The sequence below is a fragment of the Felis catus genome, chromosome B3 (genome assembly GCF_018350175.1).
Source record: "Felis catus isolate Fca126 chromosome B3, F.catus_Fca126_mat1.0, whole genome shotgun sequence".
In the NCBI taxonomy this organism is placed as follows: Eukaryota; Metazoa; Chordata; class Mammalia; order Carnivora; family Felidae; genus Felis; species Felis catus.
Window position 1 is genome coordinate 57785357 of NC_058373.1, and position 23132 is coordinate 57808488.

The 23132-nt window shown below is 42.1% G+C and overlaps 2 long non-coding RNA genes across 2 annotated transcripts; both read right to left on the reverse strand.

Annotated features, from left to right (window-relative positions):
- Positions 1 to 188: 188 nt before the first annotated feature.
- LOC123385962 lies at positions 189 to 14466 on the reverse strand. Its single transcript, XR_006599275.1, has 5 exons — positions 14322 to 14466; positions 13848 to 13981; positions 10312 to 10374; positions 8566 to 8663; positions 189 to 247 (listed from the first exon to the last, which is right to left on the reverse strand). It is a non-coding gene; the product is annotated as an uncharacterized LOC123385962 (long non-coding RNA).
- Positions 14467 to 15877: 1411 nt separating this feature from the next.
- Positions 15878 to 22813, reverse strand: LOC123386335. The gene is made up of 3 exons (XR_006600117.1): positions 22613 to 22813; positions 21647 to 22036; positions 15878 to 16582 (listed from the first exon to the last, which is right to left on the reverse strand). It is a non-coding gene; the product is annotated as an uncharacterized LOC123386335 (long non-coding RNA).
- Positions 22814 to 23132: the final 319 nt, after the last annotated feature.

Sequence of the window (23132 nt, forward strand, 5' to 3'; positions counted from 1 at the left end):
CTCCTTGCTTCGCTCAACTCTTTCTAATTCTATAGAAATTCACTTTTAAGAGATACATTTTAAAATATGGGGTACCTGGGTGGCTCAGTCTGTTAAGTGTCCAACTTCGGCTCATATCATGATCTCATAGTTGAGGAATTCAAGCCCCACATTGGGCTCTGGGCTGACAGCTCAGAGTCTGGAGACTGCTTCAGATTCTGTGTCATCCTCTCCTTCTGCCTCTACCCTGTTCACATTCTGTCTCTCTCTAAAAAATAAAATAAACATTGAAAATGTTTTAAATAAAAAACATTAGAAATATCACAAGTTTGCCGGATGATGGCGGCATAGGAGGACACTGGGCTCACCGCATCCTGCTGATCACTTAGATTCCACCCACATCTGTCTAAATAACCCAGAAAACCACAAGAAGTATAGCAGAATGGACTCTCCAGAGCCAAGTGTAGGCAAGAGGCCCACCAAAGAGGGCAGGAAGGGCCGAGAGGGGGTGTGCACTACATGGACTGGCAGGAGGGACCCAGGGCAGTGGAGGGGCAGCCCGCCTGGCAAGGCAGAGCCCCCGAGTCTGGCTTGCAAAAGCGGAGGGGCCAGACGGAGTGTGTTCTGACAGCCAGCGGGACGTAACATCTGGAAGGTTATAAGTCAACAGCTCTGCTCAGAGAGCGGAAGAGCTAGAGGACAATGGGAGGGAGAGTTGTTGAGCCCCAGAGAACAGAGCTCAGCTTGGTGGAGAACAGAGGCATTGGGAAGCGCCATCTCCCTCACCCATCCCCCAGCCAAAATCCCAAAGGGAACCAGTTCCCATCACCGAACTTGCTTGCACCGCGCAAACACCCAACACTGTGCTTCTGTGCATCCATCCCTCCAACAGGTCTGCCTCCCTCCCAGTGCCACAGGGCCTCTCCTGAAATGGACCACCGAAGGCAAAGCGAGCTGAGTCTGCCCCTTCTGCCCCTGTGTACCTTGCGGATCCACCCCAGCTAATACACCAGATCCCATCGAAGCAGCACCACAAGCCTAGCAATGTGCAAGTAGCCCAGACAGAGGCCACACCACTCCACAGTGAGTCCTGCCTCTGGGAGAGGGGAAGATAAGGTACACACCAGTCTGACCATGGCCCAGGTGGTAGGCTGGGGGCAGACATCAGATCTGACTGTGGCCCAGCCCACCAACACGCTACTCCAGACAGCACAGGGGAAGAGCCCTGCAGTTCCGCGCCATTCCAGGGACTATCCAAAATGACAAAATGGAAGAATTCTCCTCAAAAGAAACTCCAGGAAGTAGTGACATCTAATGAACTGATCAAAAACGATTTAAGCAATATAACAGAAAATTAATTCAAAATAATAGTCATAAAATTAATCGCTGGGCTTGAAAAAGTATAGAGGACAGGAGAGAATCTATTGCTACAGAGATCAAGGGACTAAGAAACAGTCAGGAAGAGCTAAAAATTGCTATAAATGAGCTACAAAATAAAATGGAGGTGACCACAGCTCGGAATGAAGAGGCAGAGAAGAGAAAGGGGAATTAGAAGATAAAATTATGGAAAAGAGGAAGCTGAGAAAAAGATAAAAAATCCAGGAGCATGAGGGGAGAATTAGAGAACTAAGTGATGTGATAAAATGCAATAACATATGCATAATTGGGATTCCAGAGGAGGAAGAGAGAGGGAAAGGGCTGAAGGTGTACTTGAAGAAATAATAGCTGAGAACTTCCCTAATCTGGGGAAGGAAAAAGCCATTGAAATCCAAGAGGCACAGAGAACTCCCTTCAGACATAATTTGAATCGATCTTCTGCAAGACATATTATAGTCAAACTGGCAAAATACAAGGATAAAGAGAAAATTCTGAAAGCAGCTAGGGATAAACATGCTGTAACATATAAAGGGAGACTGATAAGACTAGTGACGGATCTATCTACTGAAACTTGGCTGGCCAGAAAGGAATGGCAGGAAATCTTCAATGTGATGAACAGAAAAAAAATATGCAGCCAAGAATCCTTTATCCAGAAACTCTGTCATTTAGAATAGAAGGAGAGATAAAGGTCTTCCCAAACAAACAAAAACTGAAGGAATTCATCACCACTAAACCAGCCCTACAAGAGATCCTAAGGGGGACCCAGTGAGACAAAGTACCAGAGACATCACTACAAGCATGAAACCTACAGACATCACAATGACTCTAAACCCATATCTTTCTATAATAACACTGAATGTAAATGGACTAAATGCTCCAACCAAAGGACATAGGGTATCAGAAAGGATAAAAAAAAAAAAGACCCATCTATTTGCTGTCTACAAAAGACTCATTTTAGACCTGAGACACCTTCAGATTGAAAGTGAGGGGATGGAGAACTATTATGCTACTAGTACTCAAAAGAAAGCTGGAGTAGCCATACTTATATCACAGAAACTGGACGTTAAATTAAAGGCTGTAACAAGAGATGAATAAGGGCATTATATAATAATTACAGGGCCTATCCATCAGGAAGAGCTAACAATTATAAATGTCTATGCACCGAATACAGGAGCCCCCAAATATATAAAATAACTAATCACAAACATAAGCAAACTTATTGATAAGAATGTGGTAATTGCAGGGGACTTTAATACTCCACTTACAATAATGGATAGGTCATCTAGACACAGGATCAATAAAGAAACAAGGGCCCTGAATGATACATTGGATCAGATGGACTTAACAGATATATTTAGAACTCTGCATCCCAAAAGCAACAGAATATACTTTCTTCTTGAGTGCACGTGGAACATTCTCCAAGATAGATCACATACTGGGTCACAAAACAGCCCTTCATAAGTATACAAGAATTGAGATCATACCATGCATACTTTCAGACCAGAATGCAATGAAGCTTGAAATCAACCACAAGAAAAAGTCTGGAAAATCTCCAAAAGCATGGAGGTTAAAGAACACCCTACTAAAGAATGAATTGGTCAACCAAGCAATTAGAGAAGAAATTTAAAAATATATGGAAACAAACAAACATGAAAATACAACAATCCAAACGCTTTGGGATGCAGCAAAGGCAGTCCTGAGAGGAAAATACATTGCAATCCAGGCCTATCTCAAGAAACAAGAAAAATCCCAAATACAAAATCTAACAGCACACCTAAAGGAAATAGATGCAGAACAGCAAAGACACCCCAAACCCAGCAGAAGAAGAGAAATAATGAAGATCAGAGCAGAAATAAACAATATAGAATCTAAAAAAACTGTAGAGCAGATCAAAGAAACCAAGAGGTGGTTTTTTGAAAAAATAAACAAAACTGATAAACCTCTAGCCAGGCTTCTCAAAAAGAAAAGGGAGATGACCCAAATAGATAAAATCATGATTGAAAATGGGATTATTACAACCAATCCCTCAGAGAAACAATCAATTATCAGGGAATACTATGAAAAATTATATGCCAACAAACTGGACAACCTGGAAGAAATGGACAAATTCCTAAACACCCACACACTTCCAAAACTCACACAGGAGTTGCTACAAAAGACCATATTTCATTCTTTCTCATTGCCACGTATATGGGGTGGCATAACTAGCGAAGAAATTGAATCAGTTATCAAAAGCGACCCATAACCCATAACCAGTGAAGAAACTGAATCAGTTATCAAAAGTCTGCCAACAAATAAGAGTCCAGGACCAGATGGTTTCCCTGGGGAATTCTACCAGACATTTAAAGCAGAGATAATACCTATCCTTCTCAAGCTATTCCAAGAAATAGAAAGGGAAGGAAAACTTCCAGACTCATTCTATGAAGCCAGCATTACTTTGATTCCTAAACCAGTCAGAGACCCAGTAAAAAAAGAGAACTACAGGCCAATATCCCTGATGAATATGGATGCAAAAATTCACGTTAAGATACTAGAAAATCGAATTCAACGGCATATAAAAAGAATTATTCACCATGATCAAGTGGGATTCATTCCTGGGCTGCAGGACTGATTCAACATTCGTAAATCAATCAATGTGATACATCACATTAAAAAAAGAAAAGATAAGAACCATATGATCCTGTCAATTGATGCAGAAAAAGCATTTGACAAAATCCAGCATCCTTTAATAAAAACCCTCGAGAAAGTCGGGATAGAAGGAACATACTTAAACATCATAAAAGCCATTTATGAAAAGCTCACAGCTAATATCATCCTCAATGGGGAATACTGAGAGCTTTCTCCCTAAGATCAGGAACATGACAGGGATGTCCACTCTCACCGCCATTTTTAACATAGTGTTGGAAGTTCTAGCATCAGCAATCAGACAACAAAAGGAAATCAAAGGCATCAAAATTGGCAAAGATGAAGTTAAGCTTTCACTTTTTGCAGATGACATGATATTATACATGGAAAATCTGATAGACTCCACCAAAAGTCTGCTAGCACTGATAAATGAATTCAGCAAAGTTGCAGGATACAAAATCAATGTACAGAAATCAGTTGCATTCTTATACACTAATAACGAAGCAACAGAAAGACAAATAAAGAAACTGATCCCATTCACAATTGCACCAAGAAGCATAAAATACCTAGGAATAAATCTAGCCAAAGATGTAAAAGATCTGTATGCTGACAAATATAGAAAGCTTATGAAGGAAACTGAAGAAGATATAAAGAAATGGAAAAACATTCCATGCTCATGGATTGAAGAATAAATATTGTTAAAATGTCAATACTACCCAAAGCTAGCTACACATTCAATGCCATCCTAATCAAAATTGCACCAGCATTCTTCTCGAAGCTAGAACAAGCAATCCTAAAATTTGTGTGGAAACACAAAAGGCCCTGAATAGCCAAAGTAATTTTGAAGAAGAAGACCAAAGCAGGAGGCATCACAATCCCAGACTTTAGCCTCTACTACAAAGCTGTCATCATCAAGACAGCATGGTATTGGCACAAAAACAGACACATAGACCAATGGAATAGAATAGAAACCCCAGAACTAGACCCACAAAAATATGGCCAACTCATCTTTGACAAAGCAGGAAAGAATATCCCATGGAAAAAAAGACAGTCTCTTTAACAAATGGTGCTGGGAGAACTGGACAGCAACATGCAGAAGGATGAAACTAGATCACTTTCTTACACCATTCACAAAAACAAACTCAAAATGGATAAAGGACCTGAATGTGAGACAGGAAACCATCAAAACCCTAGAGGAGAAAGCAGAAAAAAACCTCTCTGACCTCAGCCGCAGCAATTTCTTACTTGACACATCCCCAAAGGCAAGGGAATTAAAAGCAAAAATGAACTATTGGGACCTCATGAAGATAAAAAGCTTCTGCACAGCAAAGGAAACAACCAACAAAACTAAAAGGCAACCAATGGAATGGGAAAAAATATTTGCAAATGACATATCGGACAAAGGGCTAGTATCCAAATTCTATAAAGAGCTCACCAAACTCCACACCTGAAAAACAAATAATCCAGAGAAGAAATGGGAAGAAAACATGAATAGACACTTCTCTAAAGAAGACATCCACATGGCCAACAGACACATGAAAAGATGCTCAATGTCGCTCCTCACCAGGGAAATACAAATCAAAACCACACTCAGATATCACCTCACACCAGTCAGAGTGGCTAAAATGAACAAATCAGGAGACTACAGATGCTGCAGAGGATGTGGAGAAACAGGAACCCTCTTGCACTGTTGGTGGGAATGCAACTGGTGCAGCCACTCTGGAAAACAGTGTGGAGGTTCCTCAGAAAATTAAAAATAGACCTACCCTATGACCTAGTAATAGCACTGCTAGGAATTTACCCAAGGGATACAGCAGTACTGATGCATAGGGGCACTTGTACCCCAATGTTTATAGCAGCACTCTCAACAATAGCCAAATTATGTAACGAGACTAAATGTCCATCAACTGACAAATGGATAAAGAAATTGTGGTTTATATACACAATGGAGTACTACGTGGCAATGAGAAAGAATGAAATATGGTCTTTTGCAGCAACGTGGGCGGAACTGGAGCGTGTTATGCTAAGTGAAATAAGTCATACAGAAAAAGACAGACACTATATGTTTTCGCTCTTATGTGGATCCTGAGAAACTTAACACAAGTCCATGGGGAAGTGGAAGAAAAAAAAAAAAAGGTTAGAGTGGGAGAGAGCCTAAGCATAAGAGACTCTTAAAAACTGAGAACAAACTGAGGGTTGATGGGGGGTGGGAGGGAGGGGAGGGTGGGTGATGGGTATGGAGGAGGGCACCTTTTGGGATGAGCACTGGGTGTTGTATGGAAACCAATTTGACTAAAGTTCATATTAAAAAAAAAGAAATATCACAAGTTTGTATTTTCTTCATATTAAGTCAATAGGCTTAAAAATGTAACTTGCCTAAATCACAATTTAATTCCCAACTGTGAATATTCCATTTAGAAAATACTCGTTAGACACATCACAATGCAATACAATCCCAAAATAAACAACTCTGCAATATTGTCTGCTAAAACTTATACCAGCAAGTTGAGCAAACAGTGTTCACACATCATATTGCATTTAATCACATTAATTGCAAATGAGTATTGATTATTTTGATAATGAAGCTGATGGTGATGTCTTTTTTTTTCAAAGTCTTCATTAATGCCATATTTGTGTAGGATTAGACAATAAGTTGTCAAGGTGCAGGAACATTTTGTTAAAAATAAGGTAAATATCTTTGCCAAGTACAAAAACCATTTGTATTATAAAACTATTCCTCACATAATTCTGAGAAACTTTTCAAAGCTTTGCTCAGTAACCTCTTAAGGATAAACTTCCTTGAAGTTGTGGTTAATGGTAAAGACAATCCGTCTGTATTGACACAGAGTTCATGTTAGTTCTACTTCACATCGCTTAAAAGAAAAGGTCTATAAATCAATCATGGAAGAACAAAGATATTTTACAAAGAGAAATATAAGGAACAGGCTGTTCATTCCTTACTTGTCTTTATATTAGAAGAACAGGATGAGTGACCAAAATAAAGCTCCAGTAATGACATGTAATTGCTAATGTTAACCCACAATGACATCTTTATGGGACCAAACGTGTGATGTTCTGTAGGCTCTTTCATGTCTGCAGTTTATCTATGCCAGATACAGAGATCAATAAATCAGACTTGAAAGTAAAAACTTTCAATCCTCTCCCCTTCACCTTTAATCTCCCCTCTTCAGGCCTCATTTCTCCCTGTTTCCCCTCCAGTTTTTCTCAAAAGGACCAGAGGGGTGGAAAAGGGAATGGACGCTCTTAGCAGAGTGTACAATAGGCTGCAGCAATGTGGAAAGTTCTTAAAGGTGTTATTAGAATATAAATGATGTTCAATTCAACAAAGATGAATTCTGTATTATTTTAAATCTTTCTGTGACTGCATCCAACTGTATCTATTTCTGTAATCGTGTGTGTTATACTTGCACCTTCTATGTGACTGGTATTTAGGGCAAACTCACCATGTGGTGTTGTATAGGCCACGGGTCAGCAAACTTTCAGAAGGACTGACCCAAGCAATTATTATCCCTTCCCTTCTTAAAGGGGATTAGAAATGCTTCCAGGAACACCTGTTGGTGGTAGCTTGCTGAGAGTGTGTGTTCTGACTTGAAACACAGGCAGGCATATACCCCCTGGTAAGTGGGGGATTTCTGGATGACGAGAATTCTCCCAGAGCAGATGATACCTGACTCTTATTGATGGTGATCTGTGAAAGGGTTTCTTCTGAAAATTCAGGGACCCTTTCGACATCTGATGAATGACAAATTGAGGTTACCTTTAGGAAAACTTTCTCATTAAAAAACAATGTCTATTTTTTGACCACTCATGTGCCAGGCTTTGTGATAGCCCTTAAAATACGTTCTTTTTAGATATTTATTTCTCTATTTTGACAGAGAAAGAGAGAGGATCCCAAGCAGGCTCCATGCTGTCAGCACAGAGCCCAACACAGGGCTTGATCCCGTGAACCACGAGATCATGACCTGAGCCAAAATCAAGAGTTGGACACTTCCTCGACTGAGCCACCAAGGTGCCCCGAAATACATTCTTATTTAATCTTCGAATGTGCTCACACCTCAGTGATACAGTCTCATTTTACAGACAGGAAAATGGAGACTCAGAGCTTTGTCCTCCAGAGCACTCAGCTAGTAACTGGCTAAGCTGGGATGTGAACACTGGTCTGAATGATGCCAATTATTGAACTCATTATTAGTATGTTTTACCACCTCCTAGCTGAGAGATCACAAGACTGTTGCCTGATTGAGAGCTGTCAGTCGCTGGGCCAACCTCTAACAAAAGGAAACTATCCTTCCCTGTGGTGTAAGCCCGTAAGCAAAGGCAAATCTGTGAGCACCTCTGTGGATGTATTCAAGAAAGCATTGTCTCCAGTCCAGGGTCCTTCTTTTCAAGAGACTGCAAGAATTAAAATTCCTCATTTGAGGGCCCGAGGATACTAATCTCTCTAACTTCTCAAGGTCTGGGACAGAATCTACAGGTTTTATATCCACCCTAGAAAGAAATGATTCCCAGCATTGGAGAGTCTATCCATACCAACGGAATAAAGGAAACTGACAACGCACTTACCTGCCCTCCCTTTCAATGGTTTCGGGCAGCATACTGGGAATTGGGATAGCCAATTCTTCCTTCATCTTAGGCCTGACTTTGGCAGTTCCTGCAATGTGCTGGTTAGAGAGGGAGTGAAGGAATAGAATGTCACTAAGAAAGTACAAGGTGCCCTTCAGTTTTAAGTCCCCTATTACCTCTCCTGGCAATATCTAGGGGAAGTATCTATCTGATTGATTCTGGTCTATCAGCTATAGGTGTTGAAGACCTACTACCTTAGGATTAAGCTGAGTTGGATCCTGAGTCAACGAGAACTGAGGTTGACAATATTTTAATAGTTATGGCCACCAAACCCATAGCAGACACTGCAGGAATACAAAGGCAAAACCTCATTGACCCTGATCTCATTAAATAGCTACAAGTGTTTTTCCAATCCTAATAACTATTAACTTGTTTAAATGTCTTTCAGTTTCTTTTTGCCATTCCCACCTTCCCCTAAGTTGCCAGTCCACACAATCTACTGGAGAAATTGAAAGTTGTCTAGACACAGACCGGATCACCACATGTCTTCTTTTCAACCCGTTCTCATTGACCCTGAAGTACTCTGGACAGAAAACAGCTGCAAGCTTTGATTATGCAAGAGATGGGTTACTGAAAAGTATCTGGGAAAATAATTTTTCCACTAATACCTCCTAACTTGAGCTCCATTTCTAAAGGACTAATTCTGGCCCCAAGATGTCATTGAAAATCACCCAAAGAACATAAAATCCCTCTTGAATGAACTAACTCAGACAAGATATTTACAACCTCAGTTGAAAACTGCACTAAAATGGTGGTACTCTACATTACCACAAGCTCAAGGAACTGCTATTGGGTTGTGGGCAGAAGGCTCCACTTCACCAGAGGGACACTCAAGAATTTGTGTTACCAAAAAATAGCTCAGGTAACTAACTGCACTGAACAAATGTTCTTCCCGTTCAGTTCCCTGAGGTGCCTGAAAAGTCATTATTAACTCTCCTTGAAATGTTCACGTTACATACATGATTACATCCACTTGATGGGATTGCAAATCTATCTTAAATTGCCCAAAAAGCTTATGCTTTTACACTTGAAGCTAATTAGACTACCCCCCCCCCATTTACTGATTTCTAAATTCCTTTTATCCAGGTGATGAAAACTTAATGGGATGCAAAATACTTCACAGGTGCCCCCAAACAGTCCCATCTCTCTCGTCTCAGAGGCATGGAACCAAGCCAAAGTTTCCGCAGTTCCTGTAAGCATGAGGATCTGAGGAAGCTTTGGCAGAATACAGGCTTGGATTACAAATCGGAACCCTTTGGCCCAGCCCAGTCTCCGAGTTCCCTAAAGAGACGGCAATGTGTATTTCATAGATTTGTGGGAGAAAAAGAAAAACATTTACCATGGAGTGCCTGACACCGTGGAGGTGCCCAGATGTTGATAAAATACATTAAATCCATCCATTTCTCCTAAAGGTCATAAACATAAATGCCTGAAGGCCAGGCAGACGTGGGTCTGAGAGGGTCTGATGGCAAGGGAGGATATTCAGTGAGGCTGCTGCGGGGCACCCCCAGGGAAGGTGGCTCCAATGCTGATGAAGCTTGTGGTTTTCCCTTATGGTGACAAGTCTGAACTTTTACGTGAAAATATCTCAACATTTAATGATTGCCTTAAATCTCTTTAGGAACACTGTTTTAACATAAATTTTTACAAAAACTTTAAATAAAATTTTAAATAAAGAAAACACACCTGCTAGACCAATGTCAGCTGTGGGCCATCAGCTAGCAAAGCCAGTCTTCTTTTTTCTTGTTACTGATCAGAAGAAAAGCCAACAATAAAAACAAAGAACAGAATAAAAAGGCAAGATGATTCCACAGCAAAACACAGAAGGGAATACATTGATATGACCCACAGACAGGAAGGTTTTAGGCAACATGGTTAAAGAGCAATAATTTTACTAAAGCAGTTTTCACATCACAGACTTTGGAAACTGCGTATACTGAGCCATCTAGGCTGAAGGAATGGTTTCAAACCCGGCTACAGTCTACATTCACTTTGGAGGCTTTTAAAAAACACAACTATGCCTCATCCCTACTTTCAGAAATTCTCATTTAATCCATGATCCATGTGCTGATTTTTAAGAGAAGCTCCCCACCCCCTTGCCCTCACCTCCTACCTTGCCTTGGATTTACAGCCAAGATTAGGAACCCGCTATAAAGAACCAACTCTCAAACTAGAGGAGGTTTCATTGTTGCTGTTTTAATTGCATTTTAGATCTACAGAATTTGGAATCTACTAGCTGGAGGTAGGGCTCAGAAATCCTCTTTGCTAATTTGCTCCTACGATTCTGATGTACAGACCACACTCTTAAAAACATTACTAATGATTAGGCTGAGACACAATGCTTTCATCCTATTTAGTGCATTCAGTATGTGCACACTTTTTTTTTGATCTAAGTATCATTTCATAAAGGGGAGTAACAGGGAAGGACCAGAAATGTGCTCATCGGGGAGCACGGTGGGGCTGACAGGGAGACTAAATCCGATATAAGTGAACTTGGGTCGGGACAGCCAAGGGGTAGCAAGAGCAAGTGCAGCAGAGCCCAGCAACTGTCGGTCCTCCAGGTCTTTGCCAACACAGGGAACACCAGAGAACACAAGCATCATTGGGCCACGCTTGCCATCAGGAAGGCCATGGCTGTTTCTGAAGAAGCTGCCCAAGCACAATCCCCACACCAGCGGGAGGGAGGGGAGGCTCCGAGGTGGCTGAGATTGGAGGGCGGGGAACAGCCAGGGCCGAGAAAGGCGGTGGGAGAAGGCAGGCCAGTGAGGTCCAGGAGCTCTGCCACCCACTGGCATTCACCACAAGGTGGCCAGGAGTCCAGGCAGGATTCTCAAGCAGAAATCTTAAGCGAGAAACAGGCGGTGCCCAGCAGAGCAACCGTGTGCCTAAGCGTTCCCCTCAACTTCAGCATTCTCTGATTCTTTTCCTGATGCTCTCCCAGCACTGGGAGGGGAAGACGAGATTTCTGGGCGGCTGAGTAAATCTAAGTAAATGGACTCAGCTTGTTTATAATTCACAGGCATGCCCCATTTTTGTTAAGCACCAAATCATTCTTAAAAGCTTTGCTTTCCAGGGTCTCTCAATCAGCATAATTAGTCGAACACCTGTTATGTATATTGAGCTGTGGCCTAGGTGTTACAGTGTGAGAGAGAGGAGACAAAGATACAAATTTGTCCTGTACTCCACCGAATCCCTCCCTGTCAACCATAAATAACAATGAAAATGAGGAGATGATACAGCCAAGGAAATGCAGAAGGAAATGTAAACTCTCCACTCTATTGTACTCCTCTTTATGATGCTGGTGTTCTTGGGCAACTGCCAAGGTCATCCAGGCGGTACCAGCGATTAGCACCATCACGGGTCCGAGGAGACTAAGCTGGCTCGCGTTCTGCCGAGACTCAGAAAACACTTGTGTTTTCTGAAGCTGTGAATGCCCTAAAACCAAAGCCACTTTTCTTATACAAGAACAAGGATAGATTCTGTCTCCCGACTGAGTTGTACTTTTGCTCTCTGGCACCAAAGCGGTATCTTTGCCTCAACATCTCTGAGCTGTTGATGTGAAGCAACTGTGTATTTTTACTTACAACCCACCTTTCTTCCACAGAACTTAGTGGTCAAAAGACAAATCTAAGTAATTTCAGGGAAGGATGCCAGCGGTGACTCAATATTGGTTACTGGGTCAATTGTCTCGTTCTCTCTTCCTTTAAGATGAACACCCTTCCCAGGAGGCTTCCCTGTCGTTCATGTAATACATTCAGGTAGGCATGATTCCCCAGTTATACTCAAATATCTAGACACAATTGATGCACAAGCGTACCTACCATCCCCCACTCACAACAAAAAGAAAGGTTTAAAGAGGTAGAGGCATCTACCACTGTCGCTGTCAAGTTCACTAACAAGATGTACAAAATTTGCCAGCTGAAAACAATCTAGAGGAAACTGAAGGCAGAGATTACATAAGAATGACTAGATGAATTAATTTCATATTTATATGAGAGCCAAGTGGCTATTTACTTTCTGGTCCTTTAAGATACATAGCTTCCTGGATTCCCTTGAATTTTCTCCTTTGAAATCCAGCAGGAGAGTATTGGTTTTGCCTCTGGTTCTTGAAAGACTTCTTTCTTGCCTTTTACATATTTACTCTGGTTTCCTAACCAGTTTTTGAACTGATTTTCCACATCAGCAGTGAGATGCCACATCCCTTTGAAGAGATACATCCTCTTTTTTTCGGTCACTCTCCAGGACTCCTCAAACCCTTGCTTGCACCAAAATCACCTGGGGACTTCAGAAAACACAGATTGCTGGGCTCCATCCCCACGGTTTCTCATTAAGTGGGCCTGGAGCCCAAGAATTTGCATTTCTAACACATTCCCCAGGGACGCTGAGGCTGCTGGTCCAGACACCACACTTGGAGAACCGGGAGTCTAAACCAACATCCAGTTCCCGTGGATTTAGGAGCTGCGTGGAATAGCACAGTGAGCTTGCAAATTGATATCAAAGATCCTCCATAAGATAGATGCCAGAGTTGCGTCTGCTTGCTCCCCTCGGAGAGTGTCTCATCTGGAGCCTGCTCCTCCTGAGGGACTGTTTCCACTTCTCTTCCTACATTGTGTATATCCTGGTTTCGGCAATGAGCATCAGAAGACGGTGTTTCTGTAGACTTCGGGTACTTACCAAGTTTCCGTGCCTCTTCGTCTGTCGAACCGGTGGCTTGAAAAATCTTTAAAACAAAGCTTTGTTGCTGTTTCCAACTAGCTTTACAAAATATAAAATGGGAGGTTGAGGAGAAGCCAGACTGGTAGCCTGAGGTTCCCCATGTGCCTACAAGGTCAAAATGCCTAATTGCACCACCATAATTACAGTCCCCCTTGAGTTCTCCTCCCACATGAGGGGTTGCACAGAGTTATTAAAGGATTACTTGTAAAAACACACTATGAATTCAAACTTGGCCTCCATCAGCCCATCCTAGCAATTATGACTTTTAAAATAAATATAATAACCCTATTTAGTCTCCAGGCAATTGTAAGTATCCGTTAAAATAAACATTGAGAAAATACTAAAGTGTTTGTTTTCTAAGCAGCAGACATTTATGTTTTGCTCTAGTCCAATTAAAGCAAAGTTTTAATGATGTTAAATGTAATCATTCAGGGGGCTGGGACCAAGATGCAATGGAGGAATGATTACAAACTGCTCTATTGTTGAAAACCCACGTTCTAACTCACCTGGAGAACAGACTTAGTGCTTGAGCTACAGAAATCCAGTCTTTCCTCCCTCCACCATCAGGAGAAGGTCAAAATTCAGAGTTGAGAAACGCTGGCATGGTATGAAGTCAAGTATTTATAAAGCCTCACGTATGCTGGGGACAAAACGGGCCAGAATATGAAAGAACATCCTGCAGGCCCTTAACCTGTAGCAGTGAGCCTCACTGGGACCGATTTTACCGATGTTGCAGATGGTTTTACACACACTAGTTTGAGATTTTCCAAAATATCTTTTCTTTCAGCATCTTCTCTAAAACTAGCTGAATCAAACTAATAATTTGTTCAATATTCAATGTAAATTTATCTAGCACATAGTATGTGCCAGATACTTCATAATACACATATTAATACCTGTTAACCCTTAATTCAAACATATTTTAAATTTTTCTGTTAAAAAAATAAATAGTAAAATAAAATTTCCTCAGTTCTCCTTACATTTTAGTGCTTGAAGAGGCACTCTGGGCAAATCTAGAATGAGAGCCACAGTCCACACAAGCTGTTGCCTGGGGAAAACCAAACCACCTTCAGCCTTGAGTTTTCTCATCTGAAGAGAGACCATCAGGTGCCATGTTAGCAGTTCTCAAACTTTAGGCTGCAACAGAATCACCTGGAGGACTTGTCAAAGTAAGATTGCTGAGCTCAACCCCCAAGCTTCTGACTCAGCAGGTCTGGGCTGGGTCTCAGGGATTTGCATTTTTAGCAAGTTCCCAGATGACCCCGATGCTGCTGGTCCAGGGGCCACACTTTGACCAGAGAATAATGATTATCGTGTACAAGCTTTCTGTCTTGCTAGGTTGCTCCTTTCCATATCTAGGAGCAGGCTTTTTGTGGGGCGTGTTTGTTTTTTGTTTTTGTCTGTGGCTGTTGGTGTTTCTGGATTGCCAGTGTCTTCAGCTGTAAATCTGTATGTGAAACTAAAAGAAAACCCAAGGAAGTTTGCTTTATAGGACATGTCCAGGGTGTTGTACTTACTGGGAGAAATGGAGAAAAGTTAAAACGAAAACTAGAGAAAAGTGCGGGGCCGCCTGGGTGGCTCAGTCGGTTGGACGTCCGACTTCAGCTCAGGTCAGGATCTCACGGTCCGTGGGTTCGAGCCACGCCTCAGGCTCTGTACTGACAGCTCAGAGCCCGGGGCCTGCTTCGGATTCTGTGTCTCCCTCTCTCTCTGCCCCTCTCCCGCTCATGCTCTGTCTCTCTCTCTCTCTCTGTCAAAAATAAATAAACATTAAAAAAAAAAAAGTTTTAAAAATAGAGAAAAGTGGGGTAAGTGTTTCTCCATCCTCCCAGAATCAGGAGTCTCTGGACTCTATTTTGAAAACCATTATATCTGAGAACCTGTCACATCCCTTCCAGCTCTATACTGATTATAAAAAGGGTCTCCATGAATTCATCAGACACATGGCAGGGCATATGCTGAGCAACATAGGGAAGGGATAGGGCTGTCTCTCTGGGCTTCTCTGTATCTTTTCTTTTATTAACTAATTCCAAGCCAATTAGCACTACCAGGTGTGAGGTGTGAGGCTCCTCCAATAACTCCCAGCTGCCAAGGTTCACCTGCACAACCTGTCCTCACCACACCTCCAAATAAGTATTCTGGGTTCTACTGTTGGCTAACACAGGACCCATTCTCTCTGTGCTGGTCTGTCAAACTTCTCTATGTATGGTACTGGTGACAGTTAAATGGCCATCTGTCTTCCAGATCACATTTTTTTACAAGAGCTAATTTTTTCCTTAACTCAGGACAGATTGCTGGTGATTTCAGATATTTTGAATCATCCTAGTCAAAACTAGCATCAACCTTTTCCCTGGTTTCCCACAGTCAGTTCCCTGCAGCTCTGCTTCCATATACTTTTTTTTCTGTTTATTTATTTATTATTTTCAGAGAGAGAGTAAGCATGGGCGTGAATGGGGTGGGGGGAGGCAGAGAGAGGGAGAGAGAGAGATCCCAAGCAGGCTCCACACTGTCAGTGCAGAGCCCGACTCACGACTCGATCCCATGAACCCTGAAATCATGACCTGAGCTGAAATCAAGAGTGGGATGCTTAACCGACTGAACCACCCAGGCATCCCTTCTTCCATTTACTCTACCCCCTTCTCGCCTCCTTTCAATATGAAAGACTGAGTGATCCTGCCAGAATGAGATTCTCCTGGTTTGCTTAGGTTTTAATTGCTTCTTGCAACTCCCAAAACGGAGAGTAAAATACTTGTTATGTCTGAGGTGGCTCTGCGTGGCCTGGGACACACGGCTCTCCTCTGCTCCCTGCACTCAGTGACAGTGGCCTGTCTGGATTTCCTCAACTATCTTCTTTGGTTCCAGTCACATTCCTGACACTGGACCTTAGTTTTTGCTGCTCCCTCCCCCTGAAATTCTCTCCCTATTCAGCCAGTGAACTCATCTTCTTTCAGATACCAACTCAGTGCTTTCCCTGATCACGTAAACCTTGTCATATCCAGCTGTTACTCAAAGCACTGTTTCCTCTCCTTCATAACATCTGTGACCAAATAACCACAAAGTCTCTTTTACTTCTATTTTTCTTGCACTTACCACAATGCCTGTTACATGAGACATGTTGAATCAGTCTCTCTTGAATGAAGTTTGTGCCCTCAAATATTACAAAGTAGTCATATGTGCTGCAAAAATGCCACATTTGTTTCACTCCAATCAGTAGTACCTAGCACGGTGACTTCCCAAAATACTGAAAGAGATGATTTTTGTATTTCATTTCATATGTTAAAGAACTAGCATAGTGCTCAATACTCAACGTAATAGGTTTTGCCATCCATAAAGAATCTGCCTGAAGACTTTGGCTAATCCCTCAACACTCGAACAACCCCCTAACATATTATTTACTCCACCAAAGTGTGGTTCAACAGTGACAGACAAGCCTTTAACTCCTGATGCTTCAATAAGATGACTGTGCACTCTCGACTTTTAAGACGCATTTGCAAAGAGACTCGGTCATGAGTTTCCTAAGCTTGACCTCAACCACTGAGAAAAATGGCTGGTTCAGCTTCCGTAAAGTTTTATCTCTTACTTGATGAGCCATTTTAGACCTAACCAAAACATTCCTTGAAATTTTATAAGTCACTTTTCTTTATGGAAAAAGAGTACATATGATAAACTTGCTCGGGTCAGTCAGAATAATATCTAGAAATCATTAGGAGAAATTAAATGTAGAGTGTTGAATTCAACTAAGAAACATCGCTTTCTTTGACCTTGTCTAGAATCACAGATACCATAAGATGAAAGGTAGCCACCCAGGGCCTCACGGGTGAAGAATCTTAATAAATTGCAAATCTCAGACTAAATTTCAATGCTGATTTATATGTGAATAAGATCCCAGTTCATTTATTTAAGCTTAATTTGAACAAATTTATAACATCAGTTGTCATGTATTACAACTACTTTTAAAAGGCAACATAGGGGCGCCTGGGTGGCGCAGTCGGTTAAGCGTCCGACGTCAGCCAGGTCACGATCTCGCGGTCCATGAGTTCGAGCCCCGCGTCGGGCTCTGGGCTGATGGCTCAGAGCCTGGAGCCTGTTTCTGATTCTGTGTCTCCCTCTCTCTCTGCCCCTCCCCCATTCATGCTCTGTCTCTCTCTGTCTCAAAAATAAATAAATGTTGAAAAAAAAATTCTTAAAAAAATAAAGTTAAAAAAATAAAAGGCAACATATTGGGGCTCCTGGGTGGCTCGGTTGGGTATTCAACTTCGGCTCAGGTCATGATCTCACTGTTAGTGGCTTAGTGGGTTTAAGTCCTGCACCAGGCTCTGTACTGACAGCTCAGAGCCTGGAGCCTGCTTCAGATTCAGCGTCTCCCTCTCTCTCTGACCCTCCCCCCTCATACTCTGTCTCTCTCTCTCTCTCTCTCTCTCTCTCTCTCTCTCTCAAAAGTAAATAAACATTAAAAGAAATTTTTTAAGGCAACATATTTTGAGGCATTATATTCATAAAAGCAAGCTAAAAATGATCAAATATTCATAGAACAACAAAAACTTTTATGTGATACCAAACACTTCAAACATGACTCTACTGTGAGAGCGATTATTCAAAGCTGCACTTCAGTAAGGAAACCTACCTTGGACTACAGAAAATTCAACCAAAAAGCAGTCTGTAATGCCTAATTACAAGTGGTCACATACCCAGAGGTATATGTATGTGCCCACAATCAGAATTTAATAAGTAAGCTGTAGCAGTAGCTGTAGTGTTTTATAAATAACAAAAATCAATTACAAAGTGTGAACCATCAAAACATAAGTACCAATAAGGGAAAGAACATGGTAAGGCCAGAAAATATGAACTGAGTTATGCAAACAAGGATTAAAGGTGTTTAAGAAAAATTACTTTGAACCAAGGTAAGGTTATAAGGTGGAGGAGGAACAGAAGCTCCTGGGTGGCTCAGTCGGTTAAGTGTCCAACTTCGGTTCAGGTCATGACCTCACTGCTCCTGAGTTCAAGCCCCGCATCGGGCTCTGTGCTGACAGCTTGGAGCCTGGAGCCTGCTTCACATTCTGTACCTCCCTTGCTCTCTGCCCCTCCCTCATTCATTCCCTCTCTCTCTCTCTCTCTCTCTCTCTCTCTCTCTCTCTCTCTCTGTCAAGAATAAATAAACATTAAAAAAAAGAAGAAGAAGGTGGAGGAGGGACAATAACGTATCCTCCAGACTGAGAGGGCACTTTGAGACCAAAAACCAAAGCAAACTACTCCACACCATTAACAGTTCTTTTCAGGGCAACTTACTGACAAAGGAGAATTGGGCAGACAGCAATCCAAGCCCTGTTCTCTTCCAGACCTTAATCCGTAGCTTTTATAGGATGAGGGGCATTGTGGTGAAGTCAAAGGGTAGTTATCCAAAGTGTGCCATCTGTGCACCAGAGGGAAGATCAGAACAAGCCTTCATTTATTCCAGTCAGGGTATATATTAACCTCCCAGGAATCTGGAACAGAGAGCCCTGAGGGAGGTTATTGTACAAACATGAACAAGATGGAGGGCCAAAGATGGAGTCCGTCTTGTCAGCACTCCTACCACAAGTACTGTAAATGCAGAGGCGCCTGGATGGCTCAGTTGGTTGAGCATCTGACTCTTGATTTCGGCTCAGGTCATGATCCCAGGGTCGTGAGTTCCAGCCCCCTGTTGGACTCTGCACTGAGTGTGGAGCCTACTTAAGATTCACTCCTTCTCCTTCTGCCTGTCCCCCATGCACTCTCTTTCTCTCTCAATAAATAAATTAATTACTTAAATAAAATAAGACAAGTACTTTAACTGCCTATTCTGCTGTACTGGTGGGGACTGCCTAACAAGTTAGACTTAAAAGAAATGTGAGTCAGGGACTAAACTTAGCAGAAAAGAATATATGATTAACTTGCAACATCTGCTAAGGGCTTGAAAGCAAAGGATGGTGGGAGAAATGCCATTTTTGCTGACCCTAACCAAAGCTCTCTCTAGTTTTAGAGCTACTCCTAACTTCTCCTTGTCTCTACCAGTACAAGCAGTTGGCTTTATTGGGGTTGATATTTTTCACAAAGAACTATGGTGTTTGTTTGTTTGTTTGCTTGTTTGTTTGACTTTAGCAGAACTTCTACCTAAGGGGTAGGACAGCCAAATCCCCCTGGGATGCAGTGAGGTTTACCAGCTGGCTAAGGAGCCTGCTGCTCCCCAATAGCCTCACAGCACGGTCAGTTTCAGTTCTTGCCTCGGCATTTTCCAAATTACTACATGGCATTTAAGAGTCACTCACCGTTAGTTAAAAGCGTGGTAGTTAAATGTGTAAATGAGGTTCAGTACTTGATTTGGGCATGTGATTAGTTGTTAGCTTTTAGACATGTTCCTCGATAAAAGTTGCTAATTTTAGCTGGAAAAGTAGATACAGTTGATGAGTGTACATGCAAGTAATGCTAACTTTGCAAATGTGAAGAAAGGACCCCTTTAGAACTGAGCCTTGAAGGATTAATAGAATTTTGAAAGCAGGTTACAAGTAAAAGAGAAAGCGTTTCAGGCTGGTCTGCCCTGGAGAAAATGTTTTCAACTCTAGTTCCTGCTGCTTCCTCCAGGATCCCATGGTTACTTTACAAATACCACTAAAATCTTGGTGTATATTAACTCTCTGCTTTTCTGCCTCTTGGCTGTGTGTACTAGTGGGTGTTATCCATAGGACGTACCTATAAAAAGAAATTCCACAGACTGGAAAAGCACTGCTGTGGTCTGGATTGCCACAAGCAGAAGCCATGAACAGGATGTATAATACATTGTATCTCCCAATGTTCTCAGGATGATGAAAAGGAATAGCAAAAATTCAATAGTTTGATGCCAGGACAGACGCCCCTTTGCTGCTTCAGAACCCAAGGCATTTTTTTGGTTGGGTCAGAACACAAGTGGCTTCATGGGTTCCATGCCACAAAGTTTTGAATGATCTGAACTCAACAGCTAGTTAGAAAGGCTCCCCGCCTACTCAGAGACACCTGCCCAGAGCAGCTTCTCTACGGATGGCAAAAGGCCTCAAACTTACATGCACACCAACTGTACGCTTAAGCAAATCCCATGTTTGTGACCAAGAATGTAATGCGGTAAGCTGCTTTCCTGTGCTCCTCTGACCGTCATCTGCAATTTAATTTCGTAATTGAAAAACATTTCTACAAAGACATTTCTATAGAGAATATAACATTCAGTGCAGCTTTTTGTGTTTTGCATTTATTTCTATTAAAAACTTGGCTACGTGTACACTTTGGCATTAAATATTACTGTCCAAGTCGGATTCCGTAGGAGCAGGGTCCGAGAGAGGGATTCTTGTTCAAATGATTTATGGGAGGAGTACTCTCGGGAATAGGGGCTTGAGAGAAGCAGGATAGGGCAGGGCAACAAAGGGAAGCAAGAAGGTAGTCTCAGCTGGAGACCAGCTGCAGTCTCATCCCTGGGGAAGCTTTGGGGCTTGAACTGCACCACAGAGTCAGTCACACGTTGAGGGAAGAGGGCCAACCTTTGTTCACACTTGCTGCAGTCATTAGCCAAAGTCACTTTCCCGCAGGGAACGTCTGTGATGGTTAGCAACCCTCACAGTAACTGGGAGATCTGGTGGGGTACTACCAACACCCACTAAAGCCGTTTTTACTGGCAACTGGTCATCTGTGACTGTTTCATTGACCAATTGACTTTTCCTACTTCACCTTCCTTTCCCCCGGTCCAGGAGGTCAGCAATGTTATACGTAAAAAATATTTTAGGCTTTGCAAGCCACATATCATCTCTATCACAACTACTGAACTTTACTGTTTTAGCACAATGGCAGTCATAGAAAATATGTAAATGAAGGAGCTTGTGCTCCAATAAACTTTATTTACAGAAACAGGCAGCAGATCAGATATGACACACAGGCCATTGACTGCTGCGCTAGCCCTTCTCTCTCTCTCTCTCTCTCTCTCTTCTCTCTCCTACCTGACTTCTTTTCTTTCTCTTTTTAATTTTTTTAATGTTTTATTTTATTTTGGAGAGAGACAGAGTGTGAGTGCGGGAGGGGCACAGAGAGAGGGAGACACAGAATCCCAAGCAGACTCCAGGCTCTGAGCTGTCAGCACAGAGCCCGACTCGGGGCTCGAACTCACAAACCAAGAGATCATCACCTGAGCCGAAGTCGGAGGCTCGACCGGCTGAGCCACCCAGGTGCCCCCACCTGACTTATTTTCTTTACTACGCATCGTTGATCTCCCTCACATGTAATTACAAGTCACTGCACCTATTAATTCCCCATTGCTCTCCTTCCTACTCACCCTCTCTTCCAACATGCCTCCCAGTCGCCTTCGTTTCTCTTCTATTCCTCCACTTATCCTCTTAGTTGACCTTTGAAATATAGCATCCTTTGAAGTAGCTCACACAGTTGCGCAATAAAATTCCCATTGTTCTTTCTCTCAGTGATCTTGTTACTATTACATCTCTCTTCTAGTTCTTCACTTATTTCTGATTCATCAGTACATGCATTTATCCTAAAATTCAGTTCACTCAGGCTTGCCTTCTAGAACACAGCAACAACACTGTATGCACTGACCAGGAACAAATTCCGTATTAATTCCAGATGCCCTCAAGAGTCCAGGTGTTCTGTTTGTCTTTCTTCCTTTTAGGTATTTCTTTGATACTATAAACACTGGTTCAACTTTTACGTGCTGTATTTGGAACAAGAAAAAATATTGATTTTCAACTTGTCTGGTAGCCCAATCTAACCTCACAGCCTTCTCAAGGAGCATCTAAGGACATCGTGTAATCAATACTCAGAGAAGCAATCAGTTACAGGAGGTAGAGATTTCTGTGGAGCCAAGATAAACTTGTTTTCCATGAAGGGAGCTCTTTTATTCTCCCTTTCAAAGATGGTTTCATTCTCTTAGAACCCACTTCTTCATGTGGTGTTTCTGAAAATAATGGTCTAAAGTCTCTTTCCACTTGACAGGAAGGATTCTTCTAGGGTGGGGATCTCAGAGACAAGAAGGTATGGAGATGCAACAGAAACCTCTACCTCAGTAGCCCTCAGAGTTCACTCTTAGTTATGACAAAATCATCAAAGCAAGATATTGCCTAAGAGTGTGAGCCAAAGCTCTAGCTACTAATAAGGTAGTTGTTTTCTTTGGAAAGAACCCAAGGCACGTATACCTCATGACTAATTGGAGTGGCAGCAGTCATATCAAGCAGCTGAGCCAAGATCTGAGGATTCAGGAGCCTAGATACATCATTTCCCAGAATCATACCTGTGAGTATATGCAGCCCAGTGCAGGATATGGGAGACAGGCTTACTCAGAAACATCAAACTGCAAACGGCACTTAACTTCTCATGGGAAAAGTACCAGGAGGAGAGAAAAAACAACCTCTCTGGTATTGAAAGATGTTCTCCATCACTGGCTCCAGAAGTCATCTCAGTGGGGATTCATCTTAAGGGCTAAGGCAGGTTCACTCCTAAAACACAAATTATAACACCAATTATGTATCTGACCCCACTTGAAGCAACAGTATCTGGTTTTAGATACTGATGGGAATTCATTTCTAGTCTGGGGCAGGCCCAGGTCAGTTAGGAAAGTGCACTTGGGGCCTGACACTATGAAAAAAATTGGAAGGCAGGGCACTTGTTATTCTATTTTTGTTTTCCTTCTTTCTCCTGTATTCCGTGAGGACTGGAGACGAGCATTGCTGGGAATGCAAAGATGTGAATTTTACTTCTAGAGTCTCCTATTATCTGTGAAGAGTTACTTGGTTGTCAGAAACTAGGAGTAT